This window comes from Triturus cristatus, chromosome 1_2, assembly GCF_964204655.1.
Source record: "Triturus cristatus chromosome 1_2, aTriCri1.1, whole genome shotgun sequence".
Classification (NCBI taxonomy): domain Eukaryota; kingdom Metazoa; phylum Chordata; class Amphibia; order Caudata; family Salamandridae; genus Triturus; species Triturus cristatus.
This window is the reverse complement of record NC_140580.1, coordinates 1,147,950,010-1,147,966,899: the sequence shown is the minus strand read 5'-3', so window position 1 is coordinate 1,147,966,899 and position 16,890 is coordinate 1,147,950,010. Positions and strand designations below refer to the sequence as shown.

The 16,890-nt window shown below is 45.5% G+C and overlaps 1 protein-coding gene across 2 annotated transcripts in view; it reads right to left on the bottom strand.

Annotated features, from left to right (window-relative positions):
- SETX (senataxin) overlaps positions 1-16,890 on the bottom strand; it is a 674,415-nt gene that overhangs the window by 130,370 nt on the left and 527,155 nt on the right. The window lies entirely within an intron of this gene.

The following is a 16,890-nucleotide window of genomic DNA, read 5'->3' as shown; positions in this document are numbered from 1 at the left end:
GCAGGAGGGGTACGTAATAGCTTAAAGCTCATTTGGGGTCCAATCAATGGAGCCTTTCTTCCTCTTTTGAGGGACGAGGAGGGGCAAAGGACACTGGAAAAGAGATAGACTGCCCAACATGGGAAAGAGTCACAACTTCGGCAAGAAGCTCACCTGAGCCCTCAGCTAGTCTAGAAAAAAAGTGGTTTAGGGCTGTTTCACCAATAGTACCGACCTGAAGTTCACTCACTCGACGAGCTGAAGCGATAACAAAAACCACAACAGTCTTTAAGAAGGAGATGCAATGGAGCATCTGTGACAGGGCGTAACCAGAAACAGCAAGACCAAGTTAAAGTCCATTGCAGCATAGCAAATTATTTTGGAGCAAACGTGTTGAACACCTTTATTAAACTACAACACAATATGTAAACAAAAACGGTTGGTTTGGTAAAAGCAAAAAAGGCAAAGAAGGACAGACAAGTGACCATAACCATTTTCACAGCAAGGCCTTCCTAGGCCAAAGATAAAGCAAACACGACGTTCCACAGTTTAGCTTGCAAGACGTCTGTCTTGCGGACTCTACATCAGGCCACACATTAATCCTACCGCCTGCATAAAATGACTTTATGGAAGGTCTCCTAGTGGCAAAGATGACCTCTACACCTTCAGGTGTCAGATCAAATGTAGTCAACTGTCACTGCCCCATCTTCACGCATGGAGGTGGAGATTGCACAGACTCTGGTGAAGGATCCTGCACTGCTGCTGCCACAGGAGGTCCTCTTGAAGAAACAGCCTAATCAGAGATCAGATACTCATGTCTAAAGGTTCGGGGTACCACACTGGCCTTGCCCATTACAGAGCTAATAGGAGGACTTGGGCAGGGTGGTTTTTGATCTTTTTTAGAACTCTGGTCAGGAGAGGCAGTTGCAGGAAGGCATATAGGAGTTCGGTGTTTGACCCAAAAAAGGGTTCCTGCAGAAATTTCAAAGCGCAAATGCTTCCGCACTGCACATTCTCAATGGCTAAAATCTCTGCCTCTCTCCCAAGCAAGACGTCATCAACACCTCCTTCCTCTGAGAGTTCCTAACTGGGGGAGATGTAGGGAATGCATCGGGGGTTCACCTAGCTGGTTGACCACCAGACTTTCAGGAAGAGGATCTTTGGAGAGGAAACCAGGGTTGCCAAATGCCAGTCTGATGTATGGCCACCTGCAGATTCAAGATGGCAAGAACAAAGATTTGGCCAAGTGCCGCTAAAGATGGTCTCACCGAATGGACCAAAAGACATTTGTCCTAACATCAATGGAGGGTAGCTGTAGGTCTGAGATCTAAGCTGTATGTCCAGTTACCAATGCAAATGAAGCACTCTCTTTACTTTGGTTAGAATATGAACCGAAAAGATAGTGTAGCCTCTGGGGGTGCGTCCACTGTAGTAGAGGTACAAGACTGGAATCAGGTTGTATAGTCACCAGCTGGATTTAGCATGATCCCGACCAATGCAATACTGTGAAATTACTAAAGTCGGTTTGAGGGTAAACATCGAAAGCAGAATCAGATCCTCCACATGAGACGATGAGGGAGGGAGTGGATACAAGTTGTGACACTGGAGTGCAAGTCTGTAGCAGTGCAGGTACGGAGCCCTTGATGGGTGAAAGCATAAGAGGTGGAAACGAGGACAGATCTACCAGCAGTAACCTGTGACACAACTCTAGCAGAACACTGGAGCTTAAGATGCACCAGAGAGAAGCGAAAAGTGCCAAATATCTGCCACATGGCCTCATTAAAGACCTCGACGTCACCGATGGCCCAGGGGAATACGGACCCCGCTGGGACCAACGCAGGAATCTGCTCCGTAACTGGAATTCAGAGGGAGACAGATTGACACTGAAGCCTTTGCGCCTTCTCTTCAGATAAGAGTGTTAAGATGGGGTTGAGTTCTGCTTCGCCTTCTTGTGTTTATGCTTGAACTTCAACTTACCAGAGGACATGGACTGAGGGAGCAACCTCAGAAAGAGGTCCATGTCCTTGACTTCGAGCAGAAGTGGAACTTACATGAAGTCCGTGACTTCTGGTGTCCAGCAACGTACAGCTTTGCTTCTTAGTCCTGGATCGCCTTCAGCTGCCTGAGAGAATACTTGCAAGACTGAGTCATGGCCAAGCCCAGACACCAGACACGCAACGTGAGGGTCCATGACAGACATCTGTTTTTGACAGCACAGGTAATATTTGAAATCTGCAGTTCTAGTAGGGGGCATCATTACTTAGCACACTCAATGTTCTTGTTTAGAAGTCGCTGAAAGATCGAAGAAATGTGGAGGGAACACTGGGTCCGCATCAGCAGTCTAAGAAAGGATCCAACGTCAGCGCGCAAAGGTGGCGCTTATATATGGCTCCATTCCATAATTTCTAGGGCGGAGCTGCACAACAACACAGGAGCACTGCTAAAAAGTTGCTAGATACAGTTTGATGACAGAGAAATATTCCAAAGGTGAGGGACTGGCAATTAGAAGCATCCCCGGGATTACAATCTCCAAAAAATTAAACAGCAAATTGTCCCGCCCAAGATTCAAGCATATGATTTGAAGGTAGATCTCAGCAGACCTTTTCGCCGAATCAGTAAATAGGTCAAAAAAATTGAAATTAGGTTTTGAGGTCACCTTAGATATGTAATCAATTCACCTGACTGTTTTTAGTAGAATGCTCAAAAAGCAATAAACTCGGTTTGGGTTGCGAGAATTACTAAAGAACAAGCAATATAGGGCCAATAAGTGTTTCACAACACATGTCGCTTCATCAGGGCTAAGCTTTTAACAATATGAAAATTTTATTGAAGGGCACAAGTAGTGGAGCGATATCCAGGGGTGATGCACAGTAACAAAGTATTACAGGTAAAAACAAGTAATTACAGACAAAATGGTTGATATGCTGGCGTTGTGTAGCGAAATATCACTCAAAAGATGCTGATGCTAGAACAGTGTTAATAACCAATAGGCGATGGCATGACAACCTCTCACTTCTAAGGTTGGAAAAAGGACTCTTTTATAACAGATTTTTAAAAAGAATGAGTCGACTCACCAATGCCTATGAGTCTGGATGCCTCCCGGCTGCTGTCTCCACTGGCTAGCAATCTCTGAAATCTCTCACTCATTCCTCTACTTTGAGGGTCGTGCAAGTTGCCAATAATCTGATGCTACTGCCCAAATGGAATGACTATTGGCATCCATCTGTTCTAGTTGTTTCCTACCTTCCACACCAACACCACTACTTTCACCTACCGCAATTATATCTGGAACTTTATACTGATCGCAGGTTCTACCCAAAACAGTCAACAAGTTAGGTCTTTGATGGTAGACTTAGTAGTCTTGCAAAGCAGGCTGCGCTTTTTCTGAAGAATTTATTGTAATCTGCATTTGTCCACTTTCTTAACGGCATTCACATTTCTCATCAGGGATACTGGTATGGTCCCCTTTACAGGTTAAGTTTGAGAGCACTATTTATCCAATGCTTTGAAATCCAAATATGTAAATAGGCAATTTTCAATTATTACCAACAGTAAAAGACAATTGCTCAAGTTGTAACACCAATCTTGGATGAAAGATGGAGAGCAGAACGAAATGCACCTTGTTGGGACCCCTGAAGCTCTAAAACCCCAGGCCCCATACGGTCCTTTCTGCTTAGAGATAGCATCAAATCTATGCAATTAACGACAGACCTGTACTTGGAAACAAGTGCGCGCTGAAGGACAGTGGGTAAAACAGGAACTGACAAGTCACGTCACACCTCGGCTTCAGCAAAGTTGAAAGAACATCTTGTGGTTAGTTCATATGGGGTCCTCCCAGGACATAGGTAACCACACTCCAAATTTACCAGAGTAATGGGCCTGCATAATCTGATCGCTAGATCGAGCGCTCCTACTCCTACTCCTACTGACATACAGCTTAAGTATCGACTTCCTCAACCCACACTGCTGCCTATTGTCTACCATTCAGATGCCCACCTAGACTCAGACTCCAACCTAGCAACAAATGATTGACTCGAACACCAAGTTAATTTTGCACACACTAAAATATATTCGGCGAGCTTTCACAGCACCCAAACAGTTGTGACCAATGATAGCCACCACCCAGATATCCTCTCGCAAGTCCTCCAACCCAATGTCCCCGAGAATCAAAAGTTTCTGTTGTCCCCAATGAAAGGCCTAGCGGAGGGGTTTAACTTCCACCATTAACCCGTGCTGAATCACAAGCAGGGTTCACCACGCAACTCACCCCTATTAACAAGCAAGTAAACCCCAGCAGGCTTAGTCTGGTCTCATGGAATGTGGGAGGTGTGAGGTCGAAAATGTACCTTGTGCACTGGATTCAATTTATTGAACCCTTTGATATCTGTATCCTCCAGGAAACCTGGACTATTTACCCCGTTTACATACCAGGCTGCCTCAAGTTCCATCGCCCAGAAAACTCCAATAAACCAGGCCGGCCAGCAGGGGGTTGCTGATTTGGGTGAAAATAGCGCTCCAATGTACGATACAGGAGCTCCCGTCCAATAGCCCTGACATTCTGACTGTCCAAATTACAGGTAATAATGGTACTGTAATTGACATTTTTAATGTCTATGCGCGAGGAACCAGAGCAGGCAGGAGGTCGACCGCTCTGCAAGAGTTGGAAGAACTACTGGATAACAGGGCCACACAGCCCCCACTGGTTGTAGCTGGCGACTTAAACGTCACCTTTGAACCCCTAGAAAAGGAGGACATATGTGGGAGCTGGGAGGAGGAAGAGATGTGGCTTATTCCCCACCTTGATATACCCCCATCAGAAAACGGTCACAAGTAGCACTCCAGCTCAATGCCCTCACTCTCGAGTTCAGGCTTAGGAAAGTAAATGGCCGCACAAAGTCAGATTAAATGGGGACCAATATTTAAAATAGAGCCACCATCATAAGCTGCATGGACTATTTATTGCTGCACCTGAAACTGTGGCCCAGAATGGTCGATATGACCATGGGTCATACCACAGACAGCGACCACAACCCTTTGGAATTGTATTTGGGATCCCCTTGGGACATTCCCTTGAGTTCCCCCAACAACACCCTCATGACAAGGGAGGTTCATCCAACAAATGACAACAGGCGCCTACAATAGTCACAGGTAGCCTTGGATGCAGGCAAACTCAAAATAATCAAGTCCAATCTCTTGGTAAGCACTGCAGAGTTCCGAAGATTGGCCCAACATCAGGGAGGGCTTGATGAGATGCCACCTTGCCAAAGACACTGATTTGAACAGTTGGCTACATATTTTAGTGAACCAAAACGCTCCCAGGCAACTGGAAAGAAGACCAGGTTGCTGTTTGCCTGGTTCAATCAAGAGTTTAGGAGCCTCCAACACTAATTAGCCCATGTCATTAGGGCAAACAATATCAGCCAACTAAGGGAAGTGAGGAGGTCCTATAGGTTAGCCCAGGCTAGAGCTTAAAGGGAGTGGGATAGGAATAGATGGATGCTAATCAGAGAGGCCTGTGCCAGAAAAGACTCCCAGCAATTCTGGCTCTTAGTAACCAGGGGGGATGCAAATATTTCAAAAGCAGCCTAGTTCGACCACTTCTCATCACACTATTCTGGACCCTCTGTCACAGATATTGAAGACCCTACCCCCGATTATGCTCACCCTATTGCCATCAATTTCTTCTCGAGAGATGAAATCAGGTCTAGTGTTAACTACATCGTAAGGGCCAAAGCCCCTTGTCCGGATGGCATTCCGGGTGACGTCTTTGTGAACGATGCTGAGAACTGTAACTACCTACATCTTGGCCCTAGCTAATGGGATAGCAGCGGGGGCCCAGACACCATCCTCCTGGAAGGGAGTAGAGATAATCCCAGTTTACAAGAAGGGCGATAGATCTATACCTTCCAATTACAGGCCTATTAGCCTTATTGACTGTGTCCAAAAGGTGTTCGCTCGTGCACTCCTTTTGAAGATACAGGCCTGGATCAGCAACCACAATAACTTGTCCCCATATCAAGCTGGGTTCAGACAAGAAATAAGCATCGTCAATCAGGTCTTCTGATTTCTTTTATTGTCCTGGAAGACTGTGGTTATTGGCCAGGGAAGCCTCTTTGTAGCTTTCATTGACCCAAAGTCAACTTTCGACCTAGTTTCAAAAAATAAGCTCAGGAGTGTTCTCAAAGAGATGGGCCTCTTCTACAAGGTCTTAGCACTTGTCATCCGCCTCCATGAGGCAGACTATGCAAGGGTGTGTTGGGGTAACAAAGGAAAGCTCACTGCTTCGATCAAACTCAACAAGGGGGTCAGACAGGGCTGCGTACTGGCACCTACACTCTTCTCGTTTTTAAATGGAGTAGTCCAGTACCTTTCCTAGGTCCCCACAGATGCCCCCACCCTAGGAGGCGACAAAGTGGTAACACTATTGTTCGCTGATGACACGTTGTTAGTCTCTAAAACCCCTAGAGGGCTACAATTGCTTTTAGACTGCTTCAAGACTCTGTGACTCCCGAGGCCTAGAGGTCAATACCTAGAAGACCAAGCTTTTAATGCTGAACCCCCATAAATCATACAAAGGGAAGCTGACATCGGGTGGGGTCCTGTTGAAGAGAGTACCTTCGACTATCTGGGGATCGTTCTCTCGGAGGATATCTCCTGGAAGCCTCAAGTATCGAAGCGTACTCTCCAACACAGATGGATAACTGGGGCTTTGATTAAAGAGCACAGGACCTCCCATAGCAATTTGCTTACTGTAATAGGGCTAGAGGGGTTGTGGGATGTCAAGGATCCAGCACAGCTGGCTAACAAGGACCTGCTCAAGAAACTATATTGGAACTGGGTGGCTCAGTCTTCTCTATCGCATCAGTCCTGGGGCCGCTTTACCATGGAGTTCATGGAATTCAAAATATTCTGTTCATATGAACAATACCTGGAGGCTATCATGATTCCTCAGGATAGGAAGCTTTACATGCATTTCAGATTCGGCTTACTTCCCGCGAACTCTTACATAGGTTTCTGGCGACAGGCTTCGACTCCATCACGGTCTCACCCAGGCTGTCCCTCTGCTATTGAGTCAATTGGTCACATAATTTTTGCTTGCCCAATGTATCAGCAGCCAAGAGGCAAATAGCTAGCTCCATTTGCAAAAGCTTTGGCATTTGTTGCCATCGCGAAGCACTGTGCATTCTAAAATCTGATTCTAGCTTGCTGGTAGTCGGCGTAGTTGCAAAGTTTCTCTGCAATATGTGGGCAATTCAAAGGTCTGTATTGAAAATGTAACATCACACTTGTTAATGTACAGCTCTTTTAAGTACCTTTCATGGTGTTTTGTTTAATTAATCTTTGTATAACTGTGAAACTGGTGATTTTAATTGGTCCCGATCATAGCGCTATTTAACCCCTAAGCCAGCATGGTGGGCCATGCGTTTACACCTATTTGAGGACAGGCTCTTGCTGACTTAGACTTTAGGCGCTTCCGTATTATTTTATTCTTTTACCAAACTTTTAATTAACGGGGTATTTTTCTTAATCTATTACCAGTGTATTTTTGGTCGTACCTAATATCTTTGTATGAATTGTACGCATTTGCACTCTTATGGTCTGAGGACCGAAATAAAGTTTATGATGATGATGGTATCAGAACAGTTTAACGTGCAACACAATGCCATAATATGGTGTAGTAATATCCCATTAAAATTAAACAGCCACCCTTCCTCACCACCTCTGCATTGCTCTACTTAAGGTACATTACTACCCGGACAACATTTACCAGGACAAATCCATTTAGATGGACTCCACCCAGTATGCTGGCGAATAAGGCTGGCACCTTCTCTGATCCTCACGTCTCCCACCTAACCTCCCCCACCCGACCATTCTCTGCAGCATAGTTCCAGACACCACAATCATTCCCCAAGTTTCCTCTCCTCAGGGGGGACTCACATTTTCTGGTTCCTGCAATTCAGCTAACATGGCCGCCCATGCCTGTCGCTATTTTCGCCCTCCAAATCTTGTGCATTTGTCTTTCCTCAGCTACGCCCGCTCTGCCATGTCCTGCAACCAATCCGTCAGCCTTGGCGTATTCCTTGACAGCCACTTAATAGCAATCCTGACCTTATCCAGCACTAACTCTAGCAGCAACCTGCTGAGTTGTTTCTTCTTGTGGTTGGGAATCTTATCCAAGAGGCATACTTTAATGTTCAAAGTGAGCAACCATCCTGAGGCTCTCTACAGTCCTGCCACCATGGCATGCCAGTAGTACCAGATTGTCGGGCACCCCCATACCATATGCATAAAGTCGGCATCAGCCCCAGAATAGCATGGGCAGGAGGGTGGACGCCCTGGATACATACTGTGCAACAGTTTGGGGTCCAAACACACTTGGTGCACAAAATTATATTTGATTAGCTTAAACCGGGCATTAGTAGACTTTCCTTGCACCCACTTATGGACATTGCGTTCCTACACTTAAAGCTAGTGCACAACAAAAAGGCACAGTGCAGGGGGCACCTGCTTCGAGGTGTGGCGCAGCGGCCAGGGCGACTGATTCCGGAACTTGGGACTCACACGGTTCGATCCCCGGTGCCGGCGGCAGATGAGCCCAGCACCATGTGACTCTGGGCAATAGCTCGCTTAATCTTCCAGACGGCGCCCAGCGTCGGGACACCACTTCGGAGGTAGCTGTGCGCTTTACAAATACTGTACATTTACATTAGTAGTCCCGGCAAGGAGCTCTCCCCAGGCGCACCATCCAACAGTCTCTTCTCCCAGTTGCCCCCCTCGTCTAGCCAATGCATTGCATGCTGTAGCTGAAACGCCAGATAAAGCTCCATGCAGAGCACCTCCATACCTTCCCTCTCCCAGGTCCACTTGAGTGTAGCACACTTGACCCTCTTCCTCCCTGTGGCCAACAACAGTTCTACAATTAGTTTGACTAATTCCTTGAAGGTCTGATTGGGTACTTCGAAGGGAGTGTCCTAAGAAATGTATAGACACCTGGGTAACATGATCATCTTGAACAAGGCTCTCCTACCCATCAGGGAGAGCCGGAGGGTTTTCCAAAATTGGATAAAGGACTTGGGGCCCACCAGTACTCTACCCATATTAAGCTTGTGAAAAATCTCACGGTCCTTTGTCACACAAATTCTAAGGTATCGTACACTACCAAGCTCAAACGGAGCCCCTTTCATAGGAGTTCTCGCAACAGCATTTCTGCCAAAGTGGGAACAACTTGGAATTCGCCATGTTCACGGGCAAACCCCGACACTGTGCTAAATTCTGCTAAGGCCACCAGTAATATGGGGACTGAATACTCTGGTTGACAGCAATATACCAGCGCAACATTACTCTGGTTGACAGCAATATACCAGCGCATCATCCGCGTACATGGAGACCACATACGTGGTTGATCTCACAGTCGTTTCCAAACAACACAACTCCATCTGCAACCTACACGCTAAGGGTCCAATCGCAAGAAGCAACCATGATAGAGGGCAGCCTTGCCTGGTCCCCTAGAGATCAAAAAGCTCTCAGGCACTCCTCCCCCCCCACACCCCCCCCAACATGCACCCGCACCATCGGCGCGCTATATAGTAATTGCACCCATCACAGAAAAGAGCACTCAACCCCCATGGTGCTCAACACCTGCCACATGTACCCTCACTCCAGAGAGTCAAAAACCAACTTGATGTCCAGCAGAGCCAATGCATAACTGCCCTCAGCCAACAAAGGCACATGCAGCATCATTAGGACATGACTGAGAAATTACATGGAATGCATTTGGTGAGAAGCCTATACTCTACACCAGACTCTGCTGGAAGCTGGGTTGTTTTAACAGGAAAAGCAAAAAGCAGGACAGTACAGACACAGCACCCCCAAGCCTTATATACACAAATCAAACTCCAGATATAGGACTAGTTGAACTGCATTAACATGTACTGAGTCAGCAATACTTTACCCTTCATTAAGGTGCACCACAGGCAAGGAAATTATGTGCAGGACCCGCCCTCAGAGAAGGAATGCTCTTGACCGCTTTCCATACTCAATAATGCTGTGTGAGGGGTTGTGAAAAATGAGAGAAGTGAAGAGGGTTCTTGACCCTGCGGGTGTCCTAATTTTCTGACCTGTCTGTGCTCTAGATCTGCTCACTTCACACATCAGCAGCAGCAGAGGAAGATGGCAGTGGATGAATTGGAGTAGGACATGCAGTGACACAGGCAATTTATTTCACACTGAATTGTTTCTTGGCCACTTTGTATATGATCTTCCTGCTGTATATGATATCATGCGGTGTTACTGCCTCCAGCTATCACCAATATTGTTGCACGGCTGTTTCACCACAGACAAATGTAATGTGAAATTCAATAGAGTGCTAGAATAAGGAACAGTGTACAACAGATGTGGCCTACTGCACTTTTCTAAACAATATCACAGATAAACTAAGTTTTTGTTCTATAACACGTTAACTTTGTATGCATTGCATAAGGGGAAACCCCACACTTGACGGATGTTAAATGGCTTCCATACAGCGCAAAAATCTGATGTTGTGGTGGTAGCAACACATGAGGATGGACTGGAGGACTGTAGCTGAAACACCTGCATTTCTGGACAATTGATTAATGATCAGATGCATGTTTCCATTAGAAAATGCTTACTTCGAATGGTAATAAGCATCAAAATTGAAGAGGTTGCTAAGGGAACTTCCTGAAATTATTTAGGATAACTTATTTATTTTTCCTTCAAGATAATTACAGGACTAACATTATTTCCAAGCACTGAAAATTGAGAAAAAGTAACTTCTAGTTAGCAATGAGTGTGCTACATGGGTTGCAAATTCAGAAGCTGTGCACACTTCCAACCTCTAAGGATTATGGATGGATCTACCACTTGCTTTTATTCATTTTAAAGTTCTTGGAAGTAGACCTTAGAAGGGTCTGAAAGCAAACCCCCTCACGACAGTGGTAATTACAACCCCCAACAACTAATTGCCAGCTGTATGTTCAGCATGCGACCTACAACACGCATGCTGCAAACCAGATGTTAATACTGCTCAATTTGACCAGCTCTGAAGGATTAAAGGCTGAGTCAATCTTGCCCCAGATTCAAAATCATGATCTCCAGTACAAATTGTTCAGCTCACTGCCCCATGCTCCCAGTGAAAGGATAATTGGTAACAGTTGATGTATCAGTATTGATGTTTACAATTTGAAAAAAGTTCCTTTGGTGGGCTTCACTCTTACGTAAGTTCCATGTTATAATAGTCTTTTTCTCCCACTACCCTTTCTCTAGATATGCATTGAGTGTTCTCTTTTACCTCTATGCCCTTAGGGAATCAATCATGTTTCATTTCCCTTTTGTGTTTTTTACACTACAAAAGTCACTATTGCATGTATAACAGAAAATACAGGCAAGCAAAAGAATATTGGTTCAGTCTACAGCAATTATGAACAAAAACAAAAGCGCAAAAGGAGGTCTACAAATAATTTTTTTGCCCAAGTGATATGTTCAATCGTTCTTCTGTTTTTTCTGAATTATTCAACAGAGATGTTAATCTTGCAGAGATGTAAATGAATGAGTGACAGTAAAAGAATGAACAAGAGGTAGGTGGCCTGTGATTGCCTTGTCAATTGCCACAGGGGACACGTCAGGCTGCACAAATATCGGGAATATAGGAAGGACAGCAGTGCTTAATCTTCTATCTGAACTAGTACTGACAGCAGTCGAAGCTAGGCAAGATGAATGCACTTCAGAACAAGCAATGACAAAGCGAATAAGTGTCGTCTCTAGGACCTATAGGGTTTGCTAAAAATATTCAGCCATGCTGTACAGAGGCATGGCTTCTGTGCAGCATGATGAATGTATGTATATATAGTTTCAAGGTTAAGAATACTTTTTTTTAGACAATCAAGTCCATCAAGTTAAGAACAGCATGATAGAAGTGTGATTAAAATTGATACAATGCATAAAAAGGGCATACAAGACTCCATGAATTACACAATCAGTTCATAAATGGAATTATAGCATAGATAGGATGTGACATTGTAATGTAAACAAATGTCTGACAAAATGGCCGGCTATTTTAGAGGCATGGGTGCGACACTGTACGAAAAAGCAGCCAGATTGGGTCATGAATGCTGGACACTACGCAAGAGCCTGCTACGTTGACACACCTCATAGTGCGTGAGTTTTTGTTATTGTAGTTCACTGGGTGGCTGAGCTAGGCTAAGTTATAAAGTGAGGCGTGCAATAGCTAACCTGCCGCAGTATTTGTTGATAGTGGGTCTGTGAGTGATCCTTATCCACAGCAAGGTACAACATAAAAATTCCTACAATTAGCGCACAGTTAAAACAGGAATAGTTAAAAAAAAATACATAAAACAGGAATTAGGCTTCAAGTACTGGAGTCTAAATGTACCTTGTGCTAAAGTCAAAAAGAGCAGAGTGATTGCGATAGCAGCATTACAGAACACTAGTGACGTTGACTGTGTCGGCCGCCAGGCTAGGGGGAAGTGACAAAAAAGGCTAGCTAAGGGGAAGTGACAAAAGGGGTAGGATAGGTGAGATTCAGCAAAAGATCAGCAAGTAGTGATGGACAGATTCAGCCTGTGATCATAACATGTTGACTGAACTCACCTAGCAACCTACCCACAGTTTTTTTTTCACTAACAAGAACATTACACAATCAAACTCAGGAAGCAAATTCATTCCACAAACACATTTCAAAGCCTGAGAAGTTTGGGAGTAAGGCTGGGCTTCTTAACATTTTATCCACTTTGCTCAGGAATTCACACCAGAGATTGCTTGAGGGGGAGTGTCATCAGAAAAAAGTTCACATCTGCATGTTTTGTCTGAGATCCTTGTTTGACCAGTAGATGAGGAAGGTATCTTGTACGGTCATTGGTTAGTACATAGCAGATGGGATACGGACTCCTGTAGCAGTCCACAAAGGCAGCACTTGTTACTGAAAGGGCGAATCGCACATGGAGGGAGAAGGTCTAGTGAAGTGAAGTTGCCCATTCAGATAGAACAAAACTTGGTTTTGTAGTACAGGAATAAAGTATCAGGGATGTATCTTTGCACTCCTCTTCTGTCGTAGCTCCTCAATACAAGGTCTGCATGCTTTCTGCCCTTAAAGGTCTGGCAATCCTCAGGATTTTTAGAGTAGCACTTTGTTTAAGACACATTTGAAACGCTGGTGGGGAAGATTATGGTTTCAGTAAGCTGCTGCGTTTTTTAGCTCCAGGGTGTGAGAAGTTGGCCTAGTATATGCTGTCCACTAGTTATAGTGGGCACCTTGTACCAGTCCAAACAACCCTTATTGATGATAGGTTTAAATACACCCTTTATTGAAAGCTATCCTAGTTGTAGCTATGGAGAGCTGCCTTCAGGCTAAGTCTTGAAGGAGTTTAAAGCAGCCATGTTTACCGATTATAACCTCTTGAATTACTAAATGAAAGAAGAACCACACCAGGTATATATAAAATATATGTCTTTATTTCTAAACACTCACTACTAATCTCTTTATGAGATTAGAGTACAAGATAGACAATAATACAGTTCTAAAACGACAGTAAATAGCACAATATACAATGAGCCCTGGAGGCGGACCAAACCATATATTAAGAAAGTGGTATAAGAACCACGAGTTGACCAGACAGTGCCTAGTGCATGTAGAATCGCTGGGACCCCAAGGGACCACCCAAGGTAGTGACACAGGAGACCCATGGAGGACACGTACAGTGTGAGAACACAGGCGCGAGCCCCGTACTATTCTATGGGAACGTCGTGGTTGGAATTTTAGAAGGTAAGGACACTTAGGAGAGGACTTTGAGTAAACCCCTTTAGACTTGGGGGTTCTAGGCCCAGCACCCACGGGAGCACCGGAGTACTCCAGTTATCTCACCCAGGGAAGCCGGGTGCATAGGTGTCAAATGGGGTCGGGAATCGTCGTCGATTTCAATGGCGATCTGCTGCTGCTGGGAAGAATAAAAGTGTACGGTGTGATCCAAGCCTGCATCGAAGATCAGAAGAACCTGAAAGCAGAGGGGACAGAGTCTCGGTCACTTGCCAGTGAGTGACCAGGGGCATGACAGACGAATGCCCACCGATGTTCGGTGTTTCAGGTGCGAAGAGGTGAAGCTTAACTCTGCAGCCACGAGGACCAGGAGGCGTCGACGACGACCAGGAGCTGGATTCGAGCTGTCCCACGAAGGATGTCGAGTGCTGCGGTGTCGGTGCCCAGATTGGACCCAACAAGCCTTGGCAACAGCAACCCACGCAGGAAGAAAAAAGATGCTTTGTGCGGACCAGCAAGGTCCTGGGGACTCCCCAAGCGATGGAGAGTCAGGGCACGTCTGGAGCAACCAGGTAAGCCCAATTAAAGCGAAAGTTGCCTTCACAGGGACCCACCAGTCGACGGACCAGGGATCGCGAAGGGACCTCGAAAGAAAACACAAAGGGCCAGCTCACGGAACACTCGTGGAGTGTAGGCGGGCAATCTTCGGAGCAAATGCTGCTCGGGGTCAGTGCTACAAGTAACCCAAAGATCAGCTGCAAGAGTCGTTGGAGAGTTGATGCTTCTGCAAAGTGACGCGGTGTCCAGGGGTTCGGGTTGCACGGTCGCCGCGAGTGATACAGGCCTCAGACTTGCTGTGGGAACTGATCGGCCTCTATGACCACTGAAACCCACTTCCTGTGTTGCAAAATTCTTCGGAGTCCGACGGGAGCTTCGGAGATGCAAACCGGTCAGATGGGTCTTTGACGCCTGCCTTGCAGGGGAGTAACTCCTTTACTCCAAGGTAGATTCTTCAGTCATCTAGGTCAATGTAGATCGTCGAAGTTCCAGGATTCAGTATCAGAGTTTCGTCCAGGTGTAATCTAAAGTCCTGTAGCCAGGGGTTCCAATCTTATACCAAAGGAAGGGGTTGGACAAACTCTAGGGACCCACCTATGGGAGGGTCAGGAAAGACGGGTGGCTACACTCATTTCCTTTGTCCAGTTTTGCGCCAGAGCAGGGGCTGGTAGCCCCTGCGAACAGTTTGAGCTGGACTATGCACAGGGACACCAAATCTGCCCCTAGTTCTGACTTCAAAGCACTCTTGGAGTGCACCCACCCAGCCCCAATACACTAAAGCTTGTCTGGGAGGTGGTGACCCCTCCCTGTGACAGGAAACCTATTGTCCAGGCCAACCCTGCCGAAGTTTCATCCAGCAGTAGGAGGGCAGACTCGTGTCTGTGGCTGGCAGCATCCATTTTGTGATGCCAGGGCTCTTATCTGGTACCGGGTATACAGGTGCTGTCATGTCTCTCCCTCTAGAAGGGTGGGATCATACTCCCACACCAGTTACTGGTGTGGGGGTATGATTCCAAGGTGTTTGACACCAAACATGACATGTTTCCGTGCAGCCATCCCAATACTTAAGAGTATAGGGTTTGGCTGCATCACAAACAACCCCAGAATAAAGGTTCCGAAGGCTGCAGAGGGGCTCAGCTCATGCATGGGCACCCTCTCACATAAAACCCAGCACCCTGCCTTCAGGATTATTAAGGCCTGCCATAGGGGTGACTTGTAGGTTTATATGTGCAGTGATATGGAGAGATATAGTGAACCTATATCTTAGTAAGGGGTGCATGCACCACCTTACCCAGGCGCAGTAGCAGTCCTGTGGTGTCATATTGGAAGGCTTTCCAGGGGTGGCATAATACATGCTGCAGCCCCTGGTAGGGCTCTGGGATACCTATGCCCTGGGTACATAGTATACCATATACTAGGGACATATAAGGGTACCCCCAGAATCTTATCTGAAGTGTACCTAAAGTACTGGTAATCAATTTAGAGAGGATACAGCTAGGCAGGGCCCAGCCAGACTAAAGTCGAAAAACAGTGAAACATCAGCAAAAAGTGGGGGTAACTATGAGAAGCAGATCCTACTCTCCTACACAGGGCATCTGAAAGGTCAAGCTTCCAGGGATTTTGAAGTGCTAAATTGTTCACTGATGATACTTCAAGCCAGATTAGATTCTTTAAGATACTTTCTTTTGCGTGGTCTGCTGAAGGCAGAGATTTGAGGAGGCTGGCTTTCTGTGCTAAATATTGGTTACACAATCTGAATTCCATCCTGCTATGGGCTGCAGAAGTGTGATGAAGGAGAATGAACAGTGATCTAAAAAACAGAGCTCTGGGTCGTGTTTAAGAAGGTGCCCAGTTTCCATTGGAAAGCTTCTGAGCCATAACCTAGTGAGGGAATGAGTTTGGCCTTTACGTCTGTTTTGTTCATCTGGAGATGGTATGAAAAACAAATTTTGATGAGGCAGATTTGGGTTTTAATGAATTTAGTAGAGTTAAGTGTCTCACTTTGTTGTCCATTACAAAGAACGGGGTAACCCAATAATAGTCAAGGACCTGGGTAATATTTGATACAAAAGACAGTGGTCCTAGACCTATATTTTAAATCAATCAATGATTATGACTTAGCATAAGTATATTTGTAAATTAACATAAAAAAGTGCAAAACGACCACATTCTGGATCACCATGTATTTATTTAAATCAATTGGTGAAACCCAGACAATATTCAATACAAATAGCAATTTGAAAAGGGTTGCTCCAGAGAGAGACGTGCAGAAAAAGGGAGAGTGCTCAAGAGTGAAGTGATGAGAAGAAATATTTCAACAGAAATACATAAAGAATTTTGATATGTCAAAGCAAAAAACATAAGGGACTGGTTGTAAATCACCGTCCTTTAATCGCCTGGCCAAAATACAATCACAAGAATTTTTTATCAATTCAGACTAGAAATCAATTCTAGGATGGCACGTGGGGATAAGGCTCAGGGTCCAGGCTTGATTAAATGGGCGTCGACGTTTCGATCCGACTTGTAGCCATGAGGGCGATTAATTCCTCGGCCTTGCGGATCTT